We start from the raw sequence: 20543 nt of genomic DNA, 5'->3' as shown, positions 1-20543 counted from the left end.
CTGATAGGATACATGGTTGGCCATAAACTAAGTTGCGCACATACACCGTTCACATCGGCTTGATGCAAGACAAGCTGGATGTATTTATACAGTAAACGGATTGGAGGTCAGGGAGAGAAAGGGAAAATAGATCACATCAAAATCAGCGAAACTGTGAATCGAAGACTATCATATAGATAACGTCCTAATATTCATAATATCCCGGGCTGCAGCAACCGGAGTCAACGAGGTAAGAAACGAGACGTGCATTATTTTCATTTGATTGCATTTCACCAGCCAGCTATTTTGAGTCATCAATGCTAAACGTGAGCTAGCGGATTTGAGCATTGTTTGAAAACACTAAATCATCCGGCGAGCTAGCTAATTATTGTGTCGATTGACAGATTACAAAAGTATGTAATGATTTACAAACGCACGCCAGGATCCGTAACGTTTAGAATGTGATCCACTTGAGCTCAAAGAGTGGAGACTGGAGAGAAAGAGTTTGAGTGAGAGAATTGACACAGATTTGGAAAGTCTAGTAACACATGTTTAGCTAACCAGACAGACCCATGGATGTCTCGCCTCAATGAACAACTGGCTGCATCTGAGATTGGGCCCAGCTGAGATCAGATGTTGACCCCCTCCAGGGCCTTCAATATGCATGACTGTCTCCCCTCCTCTACCGTCCGACCTCCCCCCTACACAGCTCAATACAGCCAGCTAGTCATCAATCCCACTGCAGTAATGCCCATGGCACGATACACACACACAGCTAGCTCATAATACAGTAATAGAATTGTGTTACTAAGATGTTTATTATCACTTCATCTAGTTTGCTCTGTGCCTTTTCAAGTATTGGGGACAAAGTCACTGACCAGGTCACACATTATTTGGATAGTCCGGATAGTCCATCTGTAGATGGTTTACAGATGGTCATTACTATCAACAAACTGTTGATAAGCATCTGCTTGAGAAGGTTTAGAATAAGGGTTAGGTTTAGGATCAGGGTTATGGTTAGGTTTAGAATAAGGTTTAGGATCAGGGTTATGGTTAGGTTTAGAATAATGGTTAAGTTCAGGTTTAGTAGACAGTTTAAATGTTACTGATAGCCGTTACAGCATATACAGATGGACTATCCAAAGACGGGGTTACCGAAGACCAATTAGTGGGAAAATATCAGAATTGGTTTGCCTGTGTGAACGCAGCCATATAGATACAGTCAATCAAGTGGAAGGAGCTAGTTGAGGAACAGGATGTGCCACTGGCTATTTGCATAGCCAACACCAACTCTTTATCATGTTGACAAATGCAGATCTGTAGTAGAGACAAATCACCACAGACACTGTAGACTAACAATACACATTCTGTGTACATCACATGTACATCCACACTGGTGGATCCTTGTTAGGTGATGATGACTAACATTATAGTGATGTATTTGGGGTAGCCGAGTAGTACATTGGTAGGTTCCAGATCTGTTGTCTCCTTCTATAGCCTGGTCCCAGATCTGTTGTCTCCTTCTATAGCCTGGTCCCAGATCTGTTGTCTCCTTCTATAGCCTGGTCCCAGATCTGTTTGTGCTCTTGTCAACTTCATTGTTCGTGTTTGGCATAAATGAGTGACAAGGAGCACATTGTTAAGATAGTTCAACTTGAAATGTAATGCAGTCTTCAATGTCATCTGTTATTCATTAAAAAGGACGCTAACTTTTTTTCATATTCTTTTGGGTGTAGGCTAGTGAGTCTATCCAGCTGCTCATAACTATATAATAATATATACCATGTGGAGCAGGCCTAATGTGGAGCAGGCCTAATGTGGAGCAGGCCTAATGTGGAGCAGGACTAATGTGGAGCAGGCCTAATGTGGAGCAGGCCTGACGTAGGGGAGGCCTGACGTAGGGGAGGCCTGACGTAGGGGAGGCCTGACGTAGGGGATACTTTTATCTAAAGTGACATACAGTTGTACGTGCATACATTTTACGTATGGGTGGTCCTGGGAATCGAATTCACTATTAGAGGTCGACTGATTAATTAGAGCCGATTTCAGGTTTTAATATCAATTGGTAATTGGCATTTTTGGATGCCGATTATGGCCGATGATATTGCACACCACGAGGAGACTTGCGTGGCAGGTTGATGATAATGACTAAAGTATTCCACCCTGAAACCATATAATTGTATGAAATGTGTTAGAGTCATAATCCAATAATGTGTGTGACTAGACTTTTTTAAGACTAGGCCATTGTGTTACTATTTCGCAGTATGAGCAGGGTATAGTTGAGACATTCAAGGACAACTGAACTGTCGACATGTGATAACGGTGAAACTAATAACTGGAAAGAGGCCTCCCCAGCCTAGGGAGGAGAGCAACTGTTAGAAACGGCTTGCAGAAGGGTGATAAACAATGTATGAGAACTTTGGAAAAATACAGCCCACCTAAAGAGAGGTGGAGTTTCTACTGATGTGAGTTAATTTGTGTGTGTGTGCTATAAAAATATTGTGTTCTCATTTTGAAGTCAGAGCGCTCTCTGAATAAAGTATTGATCTATTGCAGACTGGGACTTTGTCTAATTCTTCATTAACCAGAGCCTTACAACCTCTGGGAATTGGTCAAAGCTATAAAATGGTTCAATTAGAACATTGGGATAGAAATTCTCGTGACAGTTGACCACCTGTTCCGCGAGTGCAGCAAGGAGCCAAGGTAAGTTGCTAGCTAGCATTAAACTTACCTTGTAAAAAAACAATCAATCTTAACATAATCACTAGTTAACCGCTAGCGGAACCCCTCGCCAACAGCCAATGAAATTGTAGGGTGCCAAATTCAAACAACAGAAATCTCATCAATCAAATTTCTCAAACATACAAGTATTAGGCACCATTTTAAAGATACAATTTTCGTTAATCCAGCCACAGTGTCTGATTTCAAAAAGGCTAAACAGCGAAAGCTCCACAAACGATTGTTCGGTCACCACCAAGTCACAGAAAAACACAGCTATTTTTCCAGCCAAAGAGAGGAGTCACAAAAAGCTGAAATATAGATCAAATCCATCACTAACCTTTGATGATCTTCCTCAGATGACACTCATAGGACTTCATGTTACACAATACATGTATGTTTTGTTCGATGAAGTGCATATTTATATCCAAAAATCTCATTTTACATTGGCGTGTTATGTTCAGTAGTTCCAAAACATGCAGTGATTTTGCAGAAAGCCACATCAATTTACAGAAATACTCATAATAAACATTGATAAGAGATACAACTATTATACATGGAACTTTAGATAAACTTCTCCTTAATGCAACCTCTGTGTCAGATTTCAAAAACTTTACGGAAAAAGCATACCATGCAATTATCTGAGTATGGCGCTCAGACACAAAACAGCCAAAGAGATATTCACCATGTTGTGGAGTCAACATTAATCAGAAATGGCATTATAAATATTCATATTCACTTACCTTTGATGATCTTCATCAGAATGCACTCCCAGGAATCCCAGTTCCACAATAAATGTTTGATTTGTTCGATAAAGTTAATCATTTATGTCCATATAGCTCCTTTTGTTAGGGTGTTTTGTAAACAAATCCATCCGAACGTTCGGACGAAAAGTCCAAAAAGTCATATTACAGGTCGCAGAAACATGTCAAACGAAGTATAGAATCAATCATTAGGATGTTTTTATCATAACAATAATGTTCCAAATGGAGAATTTGTTTGTCTGTAGAAAAGCAATGGAACGCGAGGTAACTTTCACATGAACGCGTGTCACGAGCCCGTGGCTCTCTGCCAGACACCTGACTCATTCCCCTCTCATTTGGCCCCACGTCACAGTAGAAGCCTCAAACAAGGTTCTAAAGACTGTTGACATCTAGTGGAAGCATTAGGAAGTGAAAAATGACCCCACAGACACTGAATATTGGAATGGGAATGAGTTGGAAAAACTACAGACCTCAGATTTCCCACTTCCTGGTTGGATTTTCCTCAGGTTTTCGCCTGCCATATGAGTTATGTTATACTCACTGACATTATTCAAACAGTTTTAGAAACTTCAGAGTGTTTTCTATCCGATACTACTAATACTATGCATATATTAGCATCTGGTACTGAGTAGCAGGCAGTTTACCCTGGGCACGCTTTTCATCCAAAAGTGAAAATGCTGCCCCCTAGCCCAAACAGGTTAACGACACATGGTTGATGATATTACTAGTTTAACTAGCTTGTCCTGCTTTGCATATAATCAATGCGGTGCCTGAGATTGTGTCACTTCTCTTGCGTTCAGTGTAAGCAGAGTCAGGGTATATGCAGCAGTTTGGGTCGCCTGGCTCGTTGCGAACTGTGTGAAGACCATTTCTTCCTAACAAAGACTGTAATTAATTTGCCAGAATTGTACATAATTATGTCATAACATTGAAGGTTGTGTAATGTAACAGCAATATTTAGACTTAAGGATGCTACCCGTTAGATAAAATATGGAACGGTTCCGTATTTCACTGAAAGAATAAACGTTTTGTTTTCGAAATCATAGTTTCCGGATTTGACCATATTAATGACCTAAGGCTCGTATTTCTGTGTGTTTATTATAATTAAGTGTATGATGTGATAGAGCTGTCTGACTGAGCAGTGGTAGGCAGCAGCTCGTAAGCATTCATTCAAACCACACTTTCCTCCATTTGCCAGCAGCTTTTCGCAGTGCTTGAAGCACAGCGCTGTTTATGACTTCGAGCCGATCAACTCCCGAGATTACACTGGCAATACTAAAGTGCCTAGAAGAACATCCAATAGTCAAAGGTTAATGAAATACAAATGGTATAGAGAGAAATAGTCCTATACTTCCTATATTAACTACAACCTAAAACTTCTTACCTGGGAATATTGAAGACTCCTGTTAAAAGGAACCACCAGCTTTCATATGTTCTCATGTTCTGAGCAAGGAACTTAAACGTTAGCTTTTTACATGGCACATATTGCACTTTTATTTCCTTCTCCAACACTTTGTTTTTGCATTATTTAAACCAAATTGAACATGTTTCATTATTTATTTGAGGCTAAATTGATTTTATTGCTGTATTATATTAAGTTAAAATAAAAATGTTCATTGTTAATTCAGTATTGTAATAGTCATTATTAAAAATATATTTATAAAAATCGGCAGATTAATCGGTATCGGCTATTTCTTTTGGTCCTCCAATAATCGTCCGACCTCTATTCACTACCCTGATGTTACAAGCTCCATGCTGTTCTCCGTGAGTGACTACACTACATTTAATTGATTGAATCTAGAGCATGTAGGGCCTGTCTAGTATCTTCAGCCCCATGCCAGACCTCTCCCTTCAGTCCTTTGTGCTTCCTCTCTCAACCGTGTCTGTCTCTGTTCCTGCATGATAAGGGTTTTTCATATGATGGCACTAGCTTCCTGTAACCTCCTTCCCACTGTGTGTGTGTGTGTGTGTGTGTGTGTGTGTGTGTGTGTGTGTGTGTGAGATCGTCACGATAGGCCTGCCCCTATGATGTGTACATTATACGTACAGTGTCTCTACAACGTCTCCTCTACACTGTGTTCTCCTGGTCTACAGACCTCTCTGCCCAGTGTACCAGTGTCTCCTCTAGGTCTACAGACCTCTCTGCCCAGTGTACCAGCAGTATGGCGTAACTTCATCTGAATTACATGTTCATTTGAGTTTGTCAGACCTTGTGTGTGGATTTGCATGTGCATTCGTCCATTGTACTTGGACTGGACGCTCCTTCCTGTCAGGGTTTGGGCTGCACCACACAGCTGTGTTGGTTTGGGCTGCTGTAAATGCCACAGCATCGATAGGTCACAGTCTCTCTTCTCCCACAGAGTGGTGGCCCTAGTCTAAACTACTAATGTAGTGGAACTGTGATGGTGTGAGGAGACGGGTGACTTCACTCACATCCCTCAGTTCAATGTGTATGACTGTGTCTGATGAAAATCGGTTGGATGAGTGAAGGCTATTCTGAGTGTGACTGACTGTTTTACCCATGTCTGGCTAGCTGTCTGTCTTTCTGGCTAGCTGTCTGTCTTTCTGGCTAGCTGTCTGTCTTTCTGGCTAGCTGTCTGTCTTTCTGGCTAGCTGTCTGTCTTTCTGGCTAGCTGTCTGTCTTTCTGGCTAGCTCTCTGTCTTTCTGGCTAGCTCTCTGTCTTTCTGGCTAGCTCTCTGTCTTTCTGGCTAGCTCTCTGTCTTTCTGGCTAGCTCTCTGTCTTCCTGGCTAGCTCTCTGTCTTCCTGGCTAGCTCTCTGTCTTTCTGGCTAGCTGTCTTTCTGGCTGGATTGATGTCTTTCTGGCTGTCTTTCTTTCTGGCTGTTTGGATTGATGTCTTTTTGGCTGTCTGTCCAGCTCTCACAGCCAACAGTGTTTGATAATTCTGTCTGTCTTTCAGTAGCTAGAGAAGCCAAGGCACTCGTACTAGACTGTTGACAGTGGTCTACTGTATTCTGGCCAACCCATTGACGGACTCTCAGCAGACTCTATCAATGACCAGCGAATTGCTGTCTTGTTAGTCTATAATACATCTATTATCATCCACATTGACCAAACTAAGGCTGTTGGTCATGTTGCTGTAGACCATGTTGTGTGTGTTGTCTTGAAGAGACCAGTAACTATAGAGGGGATGGCTGACAACGTCATGAAAACGATGTGCATTGCGTCGAGGGGGCAGCAGTCTGTGTTATGTTATGATCCTGGACGGTCAGATAGCAACAATGACAAGAAGCTGCCATGTTGGGAGTATTAGGCTGCTCGTTTAGTCTCATTGTGTCTTGTTCTTGACAACATGTCTTGTTTTGAGGGGTTTTGACTCATGTCAATGCTAATGGGGCTAAAATTCGCTAGCTAGCTAATCAACAACTGTAACGATGCATTTAACAGACAACAAGTGCTCATTGTGCAAAATGTATTTATGTTTTAATAAACAATTGAAGAGGATATATAGTTTCCATGTTGTGAACAATCCTTTGTTCCTCAGCCAACCCTGCTGGGTTTGTTCCACGGTTGAGCTCGCATCGTTTTTGTTCCTCAGCCAACCCCGCTGGGTTTGTTCTACGGTTGAGCTCGCATCGTTTTTGTTCCTCAGCCAACCCCGCTGGGTTTGTTCCACGGTTGAGCTCGCATCGTTTTTGTTCCTCAGCCAACCCCTCTGGGTTTGTTCCACGGTTGAGCTCGCATCGTTTTTGTTCCTCAGCCAACCCTGCTGGGTTTGTTCCACGGTTGAGCTCGCATCGTTTTTGTTCCTCAGCCAACCCTGCTGGGTTTGTTCCACGGTTGAGCTCGCATCGTTTTTGTTGCTCAGCCAACCCCGCTGGGTTTGTTCCACGGTTGAGCTCGCATCGTTTTTGTTCCTCAGCCAACCCCGCTGGGTTTGTTCCACGGTTGAGCTCGCATCGTTTTTGTTCCTCAGCCAACCCTGCTGGGTTTGTTCCACGGTTGAGCTCGCATCGTTTTTGTTCCTCAGCCAACCCTGCTGGGTTTGTTCCACGGTTGAGCTCGCATCGTTTTTGTTCCTCAGCCAACCCCGCTGGGTTTGTTCCACGGTTGAGCTCGCATCGTTTTTGTTCCTCAGCCAACCCTGCTGGGTTTGTTCCACGGTTGAGCTCGCATCGTTTTTGTTCCTCAGCCAACCCCGCTGGGTTTGTTCCACGGTTGAGATCGCATCGTTTTTGTTCACATAAAGAGCATGTAGCATACACAACAACATACCTTTGCTGTCTTTAGGGGCGGCAGGCAGCCTGGTGGTTAGAGGGGCGGCAGGCAGCCTGGTGGTTAGAGGGGCGGCAGGCAGCCTGGTGGTTAGGGGGCGGCAGGCAGCCTGGTGGTTAGAGGGGCGGCAGGCAGCCTGGTGGTTAGGGGGCGGCAGGCAGCCTGGTGGTTAGGGGGCGGCAGGCAGCCTGGTGGTTAGGGGGCGGCAGGCAGCCTGGTGGTTAGGGGGCGGCAGGCAGCCTGGTGGTTAGGGGGGCGGCAGGCAGCCTGGTGGTTAGGGGGGCGGCAGGCAGCCTGGTGGTTAGGGGGCGGCAGGCAGCCTGGTGGTTAGGGGGCGGCAGGCAGCCTGGTGGTTAGGGGGGCGGCAGGCAGCCTGGTGGTTAGGGGGCGGCAGGCAGCCTGGTGGTTAGGGGGGCGGCAGGCAGCCTGGTGGTTAGGGGGGCGGCAGGCAGCCTGGTGGTTAGGGGGGCGGCAGGCAGCCTGGTGGTTAGAGGGGCGGCAGGCACCCTGGTGGTTATAGCCAGGAACCAAAAGGTTGCTAGATCGAGCTGACAAGGTAAAAATCTGTCGTTCTGCCCCTGAACAAGGCAGTTAACCCATTGTTCCCCAGTAGGCTGTCATTGTAAATGAGAATTTGTTCTTAACTGACTTTCCTAGTTAAATAAAATAAATAAAACTAAGGAGCGGAATTACATTCATTACATTACATAACATTCACATGTTAAGGGAACATTTTGGCTGTATAGAGCACATTTTTAAAGAGTCTGAATAAGAATACAATGTGGATAAAGCCACAGAAAAATAACAGAAACAAACAGAAGTGCGATATGTCAGGAACTCTGACCAGACACCTTCATACTGTCTATGTTGCAAGATTGATGTAATTCTCTACATGTCAGCAAGTTCCCTCTATAGACCACATCTTTTTTTAACCTTTATTTAACTAGGCCAAACCCTCCCCTAACTCAGACAACGCCGGGCCAATTGTGCGCCACCCGATCAGGGCCGGTTGTGATACAGCCCGGGATCGAACCAGGGTCTGTAGTAATGCCTCTAATACTGAGATGCAGTGCCTTCGACCACTGCGCCTCTCGGGAGGGTGCATGTTCGTTTGAGGGTGAATGTTCATTTTTCCAGCATTCTGTTACACATTTCCTTGCTTCTGCTAATAAATATGGGTCTGGTTGAGTAATAATACCTAGGAGGAGATGATATGGGTCTGGTTGAGTAATAATACCTAGGAGGAGATGATATGGGTCTGGCTGAGTAATAATACCTAGGAGGAGATGATATGGGTCTGGTTGAGTAATAATACCTAGGAGGAGATGATATGGGTCTGGTTGAGTAATAATACCTAGGAGGAGATGATATGGGTCTGGTTGAGTAATAATACCTAGGAGGAGATGATATGGGTCTGGTTGAGTAATAATACCTAGGAGGAGATATGGGTCTGGTTGAGTAATAATACCTAGGAGGAGATATGGGTCTGGTTGAGTAATAATACCTAGGAGGAGATGATATGGGTCTGGTTGAGTAATAATACCTAGAAGGAGATGATATGGGTCTGGTTGAGTAATAATACCTAGGAGGAGATGATATGGGTCTGGTTGAGTAATAATACCTAGAAGGAGATGATATGGGTCTGGTTGAGTAATAATACCTAGAAGGAGATGATATGGGTCTGGTTGAGTAATAATACCTAGGAGGAGATGATATGGGTCTGGTTGAGTAATAATACCTAGAAGGAGATGAGATGGGTCTGGTTGAGTAATAATACCTAGGAGGAGATGATATGGGTCTGGTTGAGTAATAATACCTAGGAGGAGATGGGTCTGGTTGAGTAATAATACCTAGGAGGAGATGATATGGGTCTGGTTGTGTAATAATACCTAGGAGGAGATGGGTCTGGTTGTGTAATAATACCTAGGAGGAGATGATATGGGTCTGGTTGAGTAATAATACCTAGGAGGAGATGATATGGGTCTGGTTGAGTAATAATACCTAGAAGGAGATGGGTCTGGTTGAGTAATAATACCTAGGAGGAGATGATATGGGTCTGGTTGAGTAATAATACCTAGAAGGAGATGATATGGGTCTGGTTGAGTAATAATACCTAGAAGGAGATGATATGGGTCTGGTTGAGTAATAATACCTAGAAGGAGATGATATGGGTCTGGTTGAGTAATAATACCTAGAAGGAGATGAGATGGGTCTGGTTGAGTAATAATACCTAGAAGGAGATGAGATGGGTCTGGTTGAGTAATAACACCTAGGAGTAGATGATATGGGTCTGGTTGAGTAATAATACCTAGGAGGAGATGATATGGGTCTGGTTGTGTAATAATACCTAGGAGGAGATGGGTCTGGTTGTGTAATAATACCTAGAAGGAGATGAGATGGGTCTGGTTGAGTAATAACACCTAGGAGGAGATGAGATGGGTCTGGTTGTGTAATAATACCTAGGAGGAGATGGGTCTGGTTGTGTAATAACACCTAGGAGGAGATGAGATGGGTCTGGTTGTGTAATAATACCTAGGAGGAGATGATATGGGTCTGGTTGAGTAATAATACCTAGGAGGAGGAGATATGGGTCTGGTTGAGTAATAATACCTAGGAGGAGATGGGTCTGGTTGAGTAATAATACCTAGAAGGAGATGATATGGGTCTGATTGAATAATAATCGCTGAAAGAGGGAGATTGGATGTGTAGCGCGACGGTGAAGGGGGAGATTGGATGTGTAGCGCAACGCTGAATGAGGGAGATTGGATGTGTAGCGCGACGCTGAAGGAGGGAGATTGGATGTGTAGCGCGACGCTGAAGGAGGGAGATTGGATGTGTAGCGCGACGCTGAAAGAGGGAGAATGGATGTGGGCTGACAAAGAGGAGGAGAAACAGGAGTTGGCTTCTGTTTGACACCAGTCAGTTTCTGAGGTGTGAACCAGTAAATCATCTTTAGTATAATTGCTGCCCAGTAATAATGTAGATAGTTAGGTTAGTCCTCCGTGTGATCTCTCTAGAGTAATGCTTTACGTATTCTTGGATTCACACCTCCCCATAGGAAAAAAGATATCAGCTCATCCATTGAAGTGAAAAAAGACACAAAAAAAGAGAGAGACATTGGAACAAGTACAGAAATCTGGGCAATACATTCATCTTGATACAATTCACTTTACCAGCTGAAGTAAAATGGAGAATACTCCATCTCTGAAAGTGCAGTTTAAGTTTGTTAATCAGGGGAGTAAAGTTCTCATCATGTAGGGATGACAAGGTACGGGTGATATTGATCCCTAAATATTTAAAAGCCGGTCTTGGACATACGAAATGGAATAGTGTCCTGTGGAATTTGTAATGCTAATTCATTAACAGGAAAGCATTCACTTTTTTTAAGAAATTCAATTTATGGCACGAAAACACACCAAACCTACGCAGCACGTCCACTACCTCTGGGACACACGCTTCGGGGTCGGAGATGTATAAAAACAAGTCATCTGCATTTAAAAGGGGACTCCGGACGAGAGACTGACGGATATAAACGGCAAAACTCCTGAAGGTACCTTTTGTTTGGGATATAATGAATTGAAATGATGTTTTTTGCCTTGGAATAGTTGAGACTACAAGGTCTTCTCTCTTCCCATTCCCTCAATCCCCAGCAGCAGGAAGAAGGCTGGGTTGTTTAATATAGACCCGTGTCTACACATGTTATTACTCAGTTTATGTTGCTGTTGAACCTCCCTCCATGTCTTCAATGTCAGAGTAATAATTGAGTTTAGTTTAATCCCGTGAATAGAAATATGATCTACTAAATAAAGAAAAGACAATGTAAAGGGATATATCACAATATTGACTCTCAGTTTCAAGCCATTGACAAATGCTTTGGTTGTTGAATCCGTGATGCTGTGTGATGAAGCTGCTCATTAATCTGATTTAAGGTCAGGGAGGCCAAGCCAACCCAATTCTTTCAACAGCTGTAGGGTTTTTATAGCCTTCTTATTTTGCCATAAAAGTGTGTCTGTTGCTGCATTTAGGCCGAGTGAAGGGTGTCGCGGGAATTTTATCAGGAAGTATTGAAAACAAATAAAGCAGTCTTGGTAAGATATTGATCTTCACTGAAGCGACCCGACCTGCTAGCGATAAAGGGAGGGGCATCCAGCGGTCTGGATCGTCAGTGATTTTACTCATCACGGGGGGGGTAGATCAGAGCATGTCGTTTCCTGTAGTCTGACGTCATTTTAACATCTTGTTTTATTCTTTTGGAACTAAGACACAAGAAGAAACTGATCTTTGTTTTCAAATCAGACCAAAGTGGATGTCAACCAAACCCAATTCTCCGGTCTGAACTGGGACAGCATGTGACTGGTGAATGAGAATAAGGAGTTCTTTGTTGATAACAGAGACTGACCTACTCCTTAAAGAGGGATCTTTGGGATGATGGGAATTTTCTACAAATGTCAAGGGCTTTCAAATGTAGGCCACTCACATGATTTAGGCGTGTGTGTGTCTCTGTGTGTGTCTCTGTGTGTGTGTGTGCATCACAATACTCCTTCCTTGTTAGTTTTCCATATCTCTTCAATTATATCTCCCATTTCTTTTAGTTGTTTACATAATCCATAGGCTAATCCTTTTGTCCATTTTCATAGTTCTAAAACAATATTAAACTAACACAACATTTCCTGTGTGTGTGCATCACAATACTCCTTCCTCGTTAGTTTTCCATATCTCTTCAATTATATCTTCTCTATTCACATTTGTGAGGAAGTCCTGTACCATCTCCCTATTGAGCTCCCGTCCCTACCATGACAACAACCACAAGTTGTTAGCCTGCTACACCGTCTCCAAGGTCACCATCTCCAAGGTCACCGTCTCCAAGGTCACCTTCTCCAAGGTCACTTTACTACACTGTCTCCAAGGTCACTTTACTACACTGTCTCCAAGGTCATTTTACTACACTGTCTCCAAGGTCACTTTGGATCAACGTGTTATTTTCACCATGTGGTCTACGATGGCAACCAGAGAGCCATTTAAAACAGCAGAGCCTAGTTCCAGACAGACACCAGGAATAGTCTTGGCCTATATCTGAAATAGCACCTTATTCCCTATACAGTGCACCACTTTGACCAGGGCGCTGTACAGGCCTACGGTAGGCTCTGCTCCAGGAAACAGCCACTTGAATAACCTGCAACTCAAGACCTATTTATTGTTGCAGAGTTGCACTGGGTTAGAGAACTATTGAGACTTCTTCCATTTAATCCACAGAGATCTTCACTACTCAGATGTAAAGGGAGGTTAATGCACGGTGCTGTGGTTAATGCACGGTGCTGTGGTTAATGCACGGTGCTGTGGTTAATGCACGGTGCTGTGGTTAATGCACGGTGCTGTGGTTAATGCACGGTGCTGTGGTTAATGCACGGTGCTGTGGTTAATGCGGTGCTGTTAATGCACTGTGGGCTAATGCACGGTGCTGTGGTTAATGCACGGTGCTGTGGTTAATGCACGGTGCTGTGGTTAATGCACGGTGCTGTGGTTAATGCACGGTTCTGTGGTTAATGCGCGGTGCTGTGGTTAATGCGCGGTGCTGTGGTTAATGCGGTTCTGTGGTTAATGCGGTGCTGTGGTTAATGCACGGTGCTGTGGTTAATGCGCGGTGCTGAGGTTAATGCACGGTGCTGTGGTTAATGCGCGGTGCTGTGGTTAATGCGCGGTGCTGTGGTTAATGCGCGGTGCTGTGGTTAATGCGCGGTGCTGTGGTTAATGCACGGTGCTGAGGTTAATGCGCGGTGCTGAGGTTAATGCACGGTGCTGAGGTTAATGCACGGTGCTGAGGTTAATGCACGGTGCTGTGGCTGAGCACGGTGCTGAGGTTAATGCACGGTGCTGAGGTTAATGCACGGTGCTGTGCTGCTCCAACCCTGTGTGTTACAGAGGGCATCATCAATGTAGCGCTCCAACCCTGTGTGTTACAGAGGGCATCATCAATGTAGCACTCCAACCCTGTGTGTTGCAGAGGGCAGCATCAATGTAGCGCTCCAACCCTGTGTGTTACAGAAGGCAGCATCAATGTAGCGCTCCAACCCTGTGTGTTGCAGAGGGCAGCATCAATGTAGCGCTCCAACCCTGTGTGTTGCAGAGGGCAGCATCAATGTAGCTCTCCAACCCTGTGTGTTACAGAGGGCAGCATCAATGTAGCTCTCCAACCCTGTGTGTTACAGAGGGCAGCATCAATGTAGCGTGATGTCTCCTGTGTGTTACAGAGGGCAGCATCAATGTAGCGTGATGTCTCCTGTGTGTTACAGAGGGCAGCATCAATGTAGCGTGATGTCTCCTGTGTGTTACAGAGGGCAGCATCAATGTAGCGTGATGTCTCCTGTGTGTTACAGAGGGCAGCATCAATGTAGCGTGATGTCTCCTGTGTGTTACAGAGGGCAGCATCAATGTAGCGTGATGTCTCCTGTGTGTTACAGAGGGCAGCATCAATGTAGCGTGATGTCTCCTGTGTGTTACAGAGGCAGCATCAATGTAGCGTGATGTCTCCTATGTGTTACAGAGGGCAGCATCAATGTAGCTCTCCAACCCTGTGTGTTACAGAGGGCAGCATCAATGTAGCGTGATGTCTCCTGTGTGTTACAGAGGGCAGCATCAATGTAGCGTGATGTCTCCTGTGTGTTACAGAGGGCAACATCAATGTAGCGTGATGTCTCCTGTGTGTTACAGAGGGCAACATCAATGTAGCGTGATGTCTCCTATGTGTTACAGAGGGCAGCATCAATGTAGCGTGATGTCTCCTATGTGTTACAGAGGGCAGCATCAATGTAGCGTGATGTCTCCTATGTGTTACAGAGGGCAGCATCAATGTAGCGTGATGTCTCCTGTGTGTTACAGAGGGCAGCATCAATGTAGCGTGATGTCTCCTGTGTGTTACAGAGGGCAGCATCAATGTAGCGTGATGTCTCCTGTGTGTTACAGAGGGCATCATCAATGTAGCGTGATGTCTCCTATGTGTTACAGAGCGCAGCATCAATGTAGCGTGATGTCTCCTGATGCAGGCTAGCAGAGAAAGAGAGCTGCCATTGGCGAGGACCTTCACTGTTAAGGCGAGGCTGCAAGTTCTACCAACAAAATATCCTCTAGCACTCTGGTACCCTGCAAACCATGACCCGTTCTGTATTCTAATGTGATGGAGTCCATTGCCCATGTTGTGAATGGCTGCTGTAAGGATGTGTACATTGCTAGACATGCGAGACATGACCGCCTTGTTGACCTGATAGCCAGCGAGGTGAGACAAGTGGTCTCACCAACAGCAAACATGCAGAAACATGTATCAGTTATGGAACCCCATTGCCCTTCATGGTTGTGAGGTCTGCAGTCCACTCACCAACCAAGAATTCACAAAATGGGACAAAGAACCAATTGACACTCTGCATGCAGAGTTCTGCAAAAATATACTTTGTGTACAACGCAAAACCCCAAACAATGCAGAGAGAAATTAGGACGATACCCGCTAGTTATCAACATCCAGAAAGGAGACGTTAAATTCTACAGCCACCTAAAAGGAAGCGATTCCCAAACCTTCAATAAAGCCATCACCTATAGAGAGTTGAACCTGGAGAAGAGTCCCCTAAGCATGCTGGTCCTGGGGCTCTGTTCACAAACAGACCCCACAGAGCCCCAGGACAGCGACACAATTAGACCCAACCAAATCATGAGAAAACAAGAAGATAATTACTTGACACATTGGAAAAAAAACACACAAAAAAACAGAGCAAATTAGAATGCTATTTGGCCCTACACAGAGAGTACACAGTGGCAGAATACCTTACCGCTGTGACTGACTCAAACTTAAGGAAAGCTTTGACTATGTACAGACTCAGCGAGCATAGCCTTGCTAATGAGAAAGGCCGCCGTAGGCAGACATGGCTCTCAAGAGAAGACAGGCTATGTGCTCACTGCCCACAAAATGAGGTGGCAACTGAGCTGCACTTCATAACCTCCTGCCAAATGTATGACCACATTAGAGAGACATATTTCCCTCAGATTACACAGATCCACAAAGAATTTGAAAACAAATCGAGCATTGATAAACTCCCGTATCTGTTAGGCGAAATACTGCAGTGTGCAAAAAATATTTGTGGCCCGTTGTCATGTGAAAAGGGAAACCAGTGAAGAACAAACACCATTGTAAATACAACCTATATTTGTCTGTAAATTTATTTTCCCTTTTGTACTTTAACTATTTGCACATTGTTACAACGCTGTACATAATATAACATTTGAAATGTCTATATTCGTTTAACTTTAGTGAGTGTAATGTTCACTAATGTTTTTCACTTGTTTATTTAACTTTTTGTTTATTATCTACTTCACTTGCTTTGGCAATGCAAACATATGTTTCCCATGTCAATAACGCCCTTTGCATTGACAAGTAGAGAGAAAGAGCAACAGAGAGAGACTATAAGATTGAGAGACTGACAGAGAGAGACAGGCCATGTTCCCAACCAGAGGAGAGATAGATACAGGAAGTGACACCACAACTAGCTGGTCTTTTATTTAGCCTGCGACAACCATGTGTGCAGGGGGGTGTGGTGTGTATTCGTGCATAGAGGAAACGAGCAGTAACCACACACTGCTGACTATGCAGGGCACTGCAGGGCTCTACTTCCAGACAGCCTTCTCATAGCAGCTCATCACGTTCTTCAGTCAGTCTGCAGTCTACTTCAGCTTTCGTCAATACATTTCTGTTTGGTGTGCTCTCTACTCAAAACATTACCCTAGTAATAAACCCTCTCTGCTGGACTATGCTACAGAGATAGGGAAACATCCTAGATGAATAGGGAAACATCCTAGATGAATAGGGAAACATCCTAGATGAATAGGGAAACATCCTAGATGAATAGGGAAACATCCTAGATGAATAGGGAAACATCCTAGATGAATAGGGAAACATCCTAGATGAATAGGGAAACATCCTAGATGAATAGGGAAACATCCTAGATGACTAGGGAAACATCCTAGGTGAATAGGGGAAACATCCTAGATGAATAGGGAAACATCCTAGATGAATAGGGAAACATCCTAGATGAATAGGGGAAACATCCTAGATGACTAGGGGAAACATCCTAGATGACTAGGGAAACATCCTAGATGAATAGGGAAACATCCTAGGTGAACAGGGGAAACATCCTAGGTGAACAGGGGAAACATCCTAGGTGAACAGGGGAAACATCCTAGGTGAACAGGGGAAACACCCTAGATGAACAGGGGAAACACCCTAGATGAACAGGGGAAACACCCTAGATGAACAGGGGAAACACCCTAGATGAACAGGGGAAACACCCTAGATGAACAGGGGAAACACCCTAGATGAACAGGGGAAACACCCTAGATGAACAGGGGAAACATCCTAGGTGAACAGGGGAAACATCCTAGGTGAACAGGGGAAACACCCTAGATGAACAGGGGAAACACCCTAGATGAACAGGGGAAACACCCTAGATGAACAGGGAAACACCCTAGATGAACAGGGGAAACACCCTAGATGAATTGGGGAAACATCCCCCCCCGGCCCAGATGAGGAACTGCCATGAGTTACATCTAATAGCTTGTTTTTGCAGATTTTCAGATTGCTGAAACCCATATTATTGGTGTCACTTGTGGTGTTGTCTGTCCTCGGGTCATTGTAAAAAGCCCTTACCCTGCCCTGTAACCAGTGTTGGTAACCTGTGTAAACAGTGTGGTTCAGTGCTTGTGGTGTTGTCTGTCCTCGGGTCATTGTAAAAAGCCCTTACCCTGCCCTGTAACCAGTGTTGGTAACCTGTGTAAACAGTGTGGTTAAGGGCTTGTGGTGGCATGTAGTGCTATGTAAAGTAGCCGGGAGAAATGGCTTTAAACCTGGGGAGGAGAGAGGAGAAGACAAGCCTGGCCACAGAGGGAAAGAGGGGACTTTCGTAGTAACCTTAACCTAATTCTCCTAACCTGTTACCGTCTTCTAACCTGTCTGCGTAATTCTCTGAACTTGCTACAAAACAAGTACTTCTGGTGGTAGCTGTGTGGAGGTGCCGTGTTTTTAGGCTGTCCCAGGGAAAGAGATGGGTTAAGGTACAAAAAGAGGGAGGGAAGGTGAGCAGTACGATTCAATCTTAGTCCTGTATTGACTCTTTGCCTGTTTGATGGTTCGTCGGAGGGCATAGCGGGATTTCTTATAAGCGTCCGGGTTAGTGTCCCTCTCCTTGAAAGCAGCAACTCTACCCTTTAGCTCAGTGCGGATGTTGCCTGTAATCCATGGCTTCTGGTTGGGGTATGTACGTACGGTCACTGTGGGGACGACGCCATCAATGCACTTACTGATGAAGCCGGTGACTTGGTATCCTCCTCAACGCCATCGGATGAATCCAGGAGCATACTCCAGTCTGTGCTGCTAAACGAGTCGCTCTGGATAAGAGCGTCTGCCAAATGACTTAAATGTAAATGTAACAGTCCTGTAGCGTAGCATCTGCGTCATCTGACCACTTCCGTATTGAGTGAGTCACTGGTACTTCCTGCTTTAGTTTTTGCTCGTAAGCAGGAATCTGGAGGATAGAATTATGGTCAGATTTTCCAAATGGAGGGCGAGGGAGAGTGTTGTACATGTCTCTGTGTGTGGTGTGAAGGTGGTCTAGAGTTTGTTTTTGTTTTTCTCCTGCTTGCACATTTAACATGCTGATAGAAATGAGTCAAAATGGATTTAAGTTTTACCTCGGTTTAAGTTGTTGGTTTGAAAACATCCTCTAACAGTGGCTAGACTGTACTAAATGTATGGTGATGCAATACTGAGATTTGATTGGGATTCCATGTTCCAAACATGTTGCTCGCTATACAGGGCATTCGAAAAGTATTCAGACCCCTTGACTTTTTCCACATTTTGTTACGTTACAGCCCTATTCTTAAGTGGATTATTATTTTTAAATATCATCAATCGACATACAATACCGCATAATAACAAAGAAAATACAGGTTGAGAAAATGTGCCAATTTTAATAAAAATACAAAAACAGAAATACCTACACGTTTTCCTCCATAATTCTTAAATGGAAGAAGTTGGGAATCACCAAAACTCTTCCTAGAGTTGGCCGCCCTTCCAAACGGAGCAATCGAGGGAGAAGGGCCTTGGTCAGGGAGATGACCAAGAACCCGATGGCCACTTTGACAGAGCTCCAGAGTTCCTCTGTGGAGATGGGAGAACCTTCCAGAAGGACAACCATCTCTGCAGCACTCCACCAATCAGGCCTTTATGGTAGAGTGGCCAGACAGAATCCACTCCTCAGTAAAAGACACATGACAGCCTGCCTGGAGTTTGCCAAAAGGCACCTAAAAGACTCTCGTACCGTGAGAAACAAGATTCTCTGGTCTAAAGAAACAAGAGTGAACACTTTGGCCTGAATGCCAGGCGTCATCTCTTCAGGAAACCTGGCACCATCCCCACGGTGAAGCATGGTGGTGGCAGCATCATGCTGTAGGGATCTTTTTCAGCGGCAGGGACTGGGAGACTAGTCAGGATCGAGGGAAAGATGAACGGAGCAAAGAACATGGAAATGTGTTTACTCACTATTTTTAAAAAGAAGATGGAGAACAAGCTATGAAGGAAAAATCTTGGAATGTGTGTGTGTGTGTGTGTGTGTGTGTTCAGGGTTATTTCTGCAGTATTGATGAAGAGGGACATTGGGGACAGCAGAGACACTGAATAAGTGAACGAATAGTATCTCTCCTCTCGTCTCTCGCTCTCTTTATCTCATCTCATCATGACTAACAATGTCAGTCAGTGGGACACCTGAGAGATCTACCAGCCCTCCACCACCCCAGCCCCTCTCTACCTCCCATCATGGGTGTCAGCAGGTCTAGGCTGTCTTTATGTCACTTAGAGAGTGCAACTTGAGTTGGGGGTCTTGTGGTGTAACTGGAGCGAGCAAGGGAATCGGCCTGATGGAAAACATGCCCCCACACACACCCAGGGTACCCCACCAGCAACACCTCTCCCACCTCTCATCGTTGGGGGGGTTGATCAGATGTCCCCTCCCCCTCTTTTCTCCCTCTCCCCCCTCCTCCAACACATTCACCTGGTTGCAGTCCAGAGATGCAGTCCGTCCATGTCATTAAAATGCACCGGGCCAGGTAGCTGTGTTGGGTTACACTCACTTTAACGAGCAACACGACCACTACACAAGGGAGGAACACTTTCTGACTGGTAATGCACCCCTCCTGATTTGAACAAGACACCCAGACCTGGAATAGACCTGCTAGGCAATACAGCAGCACTAGTCTGACAGTGAAGTGATGTGGGTTGTTTATGGCTGTGTGTAGCATCGTAGCTGGTGTTGTATTATGTGCTGGATCCATCCTGTCTGTGTGCTGCTCTCTGTTCAGCATTTCACAATTGTTTTCATGACCGCTGTTTTATGTAATTCATTACACAGAATTATGTAACTCTGTAACCTCCCACCTCCTGATTTATAATCGGACTGACTTCCTACACTATCGCTCTCATCTCTCTCTCGCTCTCATCTCTCTCTCGCTCTCATCTCTCTCTCGCTCTCATCTCTCTCTCGCTCTCATCTCTCTCTCTCTCTCTCTCGCTCTCATCTCTCTCGCTCTCATCTCTCTCTCGCTCATCTCTCTCGCTTCATCTCATCTCTCTCTCTCGCTCTCATCTCTCGCTCATCTCGCTCTCATCTCTCTCTCTCTCGCTCTCATGCTCTCTCGCTCTCATCTCTCTCGCTCGCTCTCCTCTCTCGCTCTCATCTCTCTCTCTCGCTCTCATCTCTCTCGCTCTCATCTCTCTCGCTCTCTCGCTCTCTCGCTCTCTTTCTCTCGCTCTTTCTC

General features: G+C 44.8%; 1 protein-coding gene across 1 annotated transcript in view; it reads left to right on the top strand.

Moving 5' to 3' along the window:
* The window catches only part of LOC135528720 (protein PHTF2-like), a 107049-nt gene continuing 86506 nt past the window's right edge, over positions 1 to 20543 (top strand). Inside the window, 1 exon segment of the mRNA XM_064957814.1 lies at positions 1 to 229. The gene's annotated coding sequence lies outside the window, so the exon portion shown is untranslated.

This window comes from Oncorhynchus masou, unplaced genomic scaffold (genome assembly GCF_036934945.1).
Source record: "Oncorhynchus masou masou isolate Uvic2021 unplaced genomic scaffold, UVic_Omas_1.1 unplaced_scaffold_1025, whole genome shotgun sequence".
Lineage (NCBI taxonomy): Eukaryota > Metazoa > Chordata > Actinopteri > Salmoniformes > Salmonidae > Oncorhynchus > Oncorhynchus masou.
The sequence above is the reverse complement of the archived record's forward strand: the minus strand, read 5'-3'. Positions and strand labels throughout refer to the sequence as shown.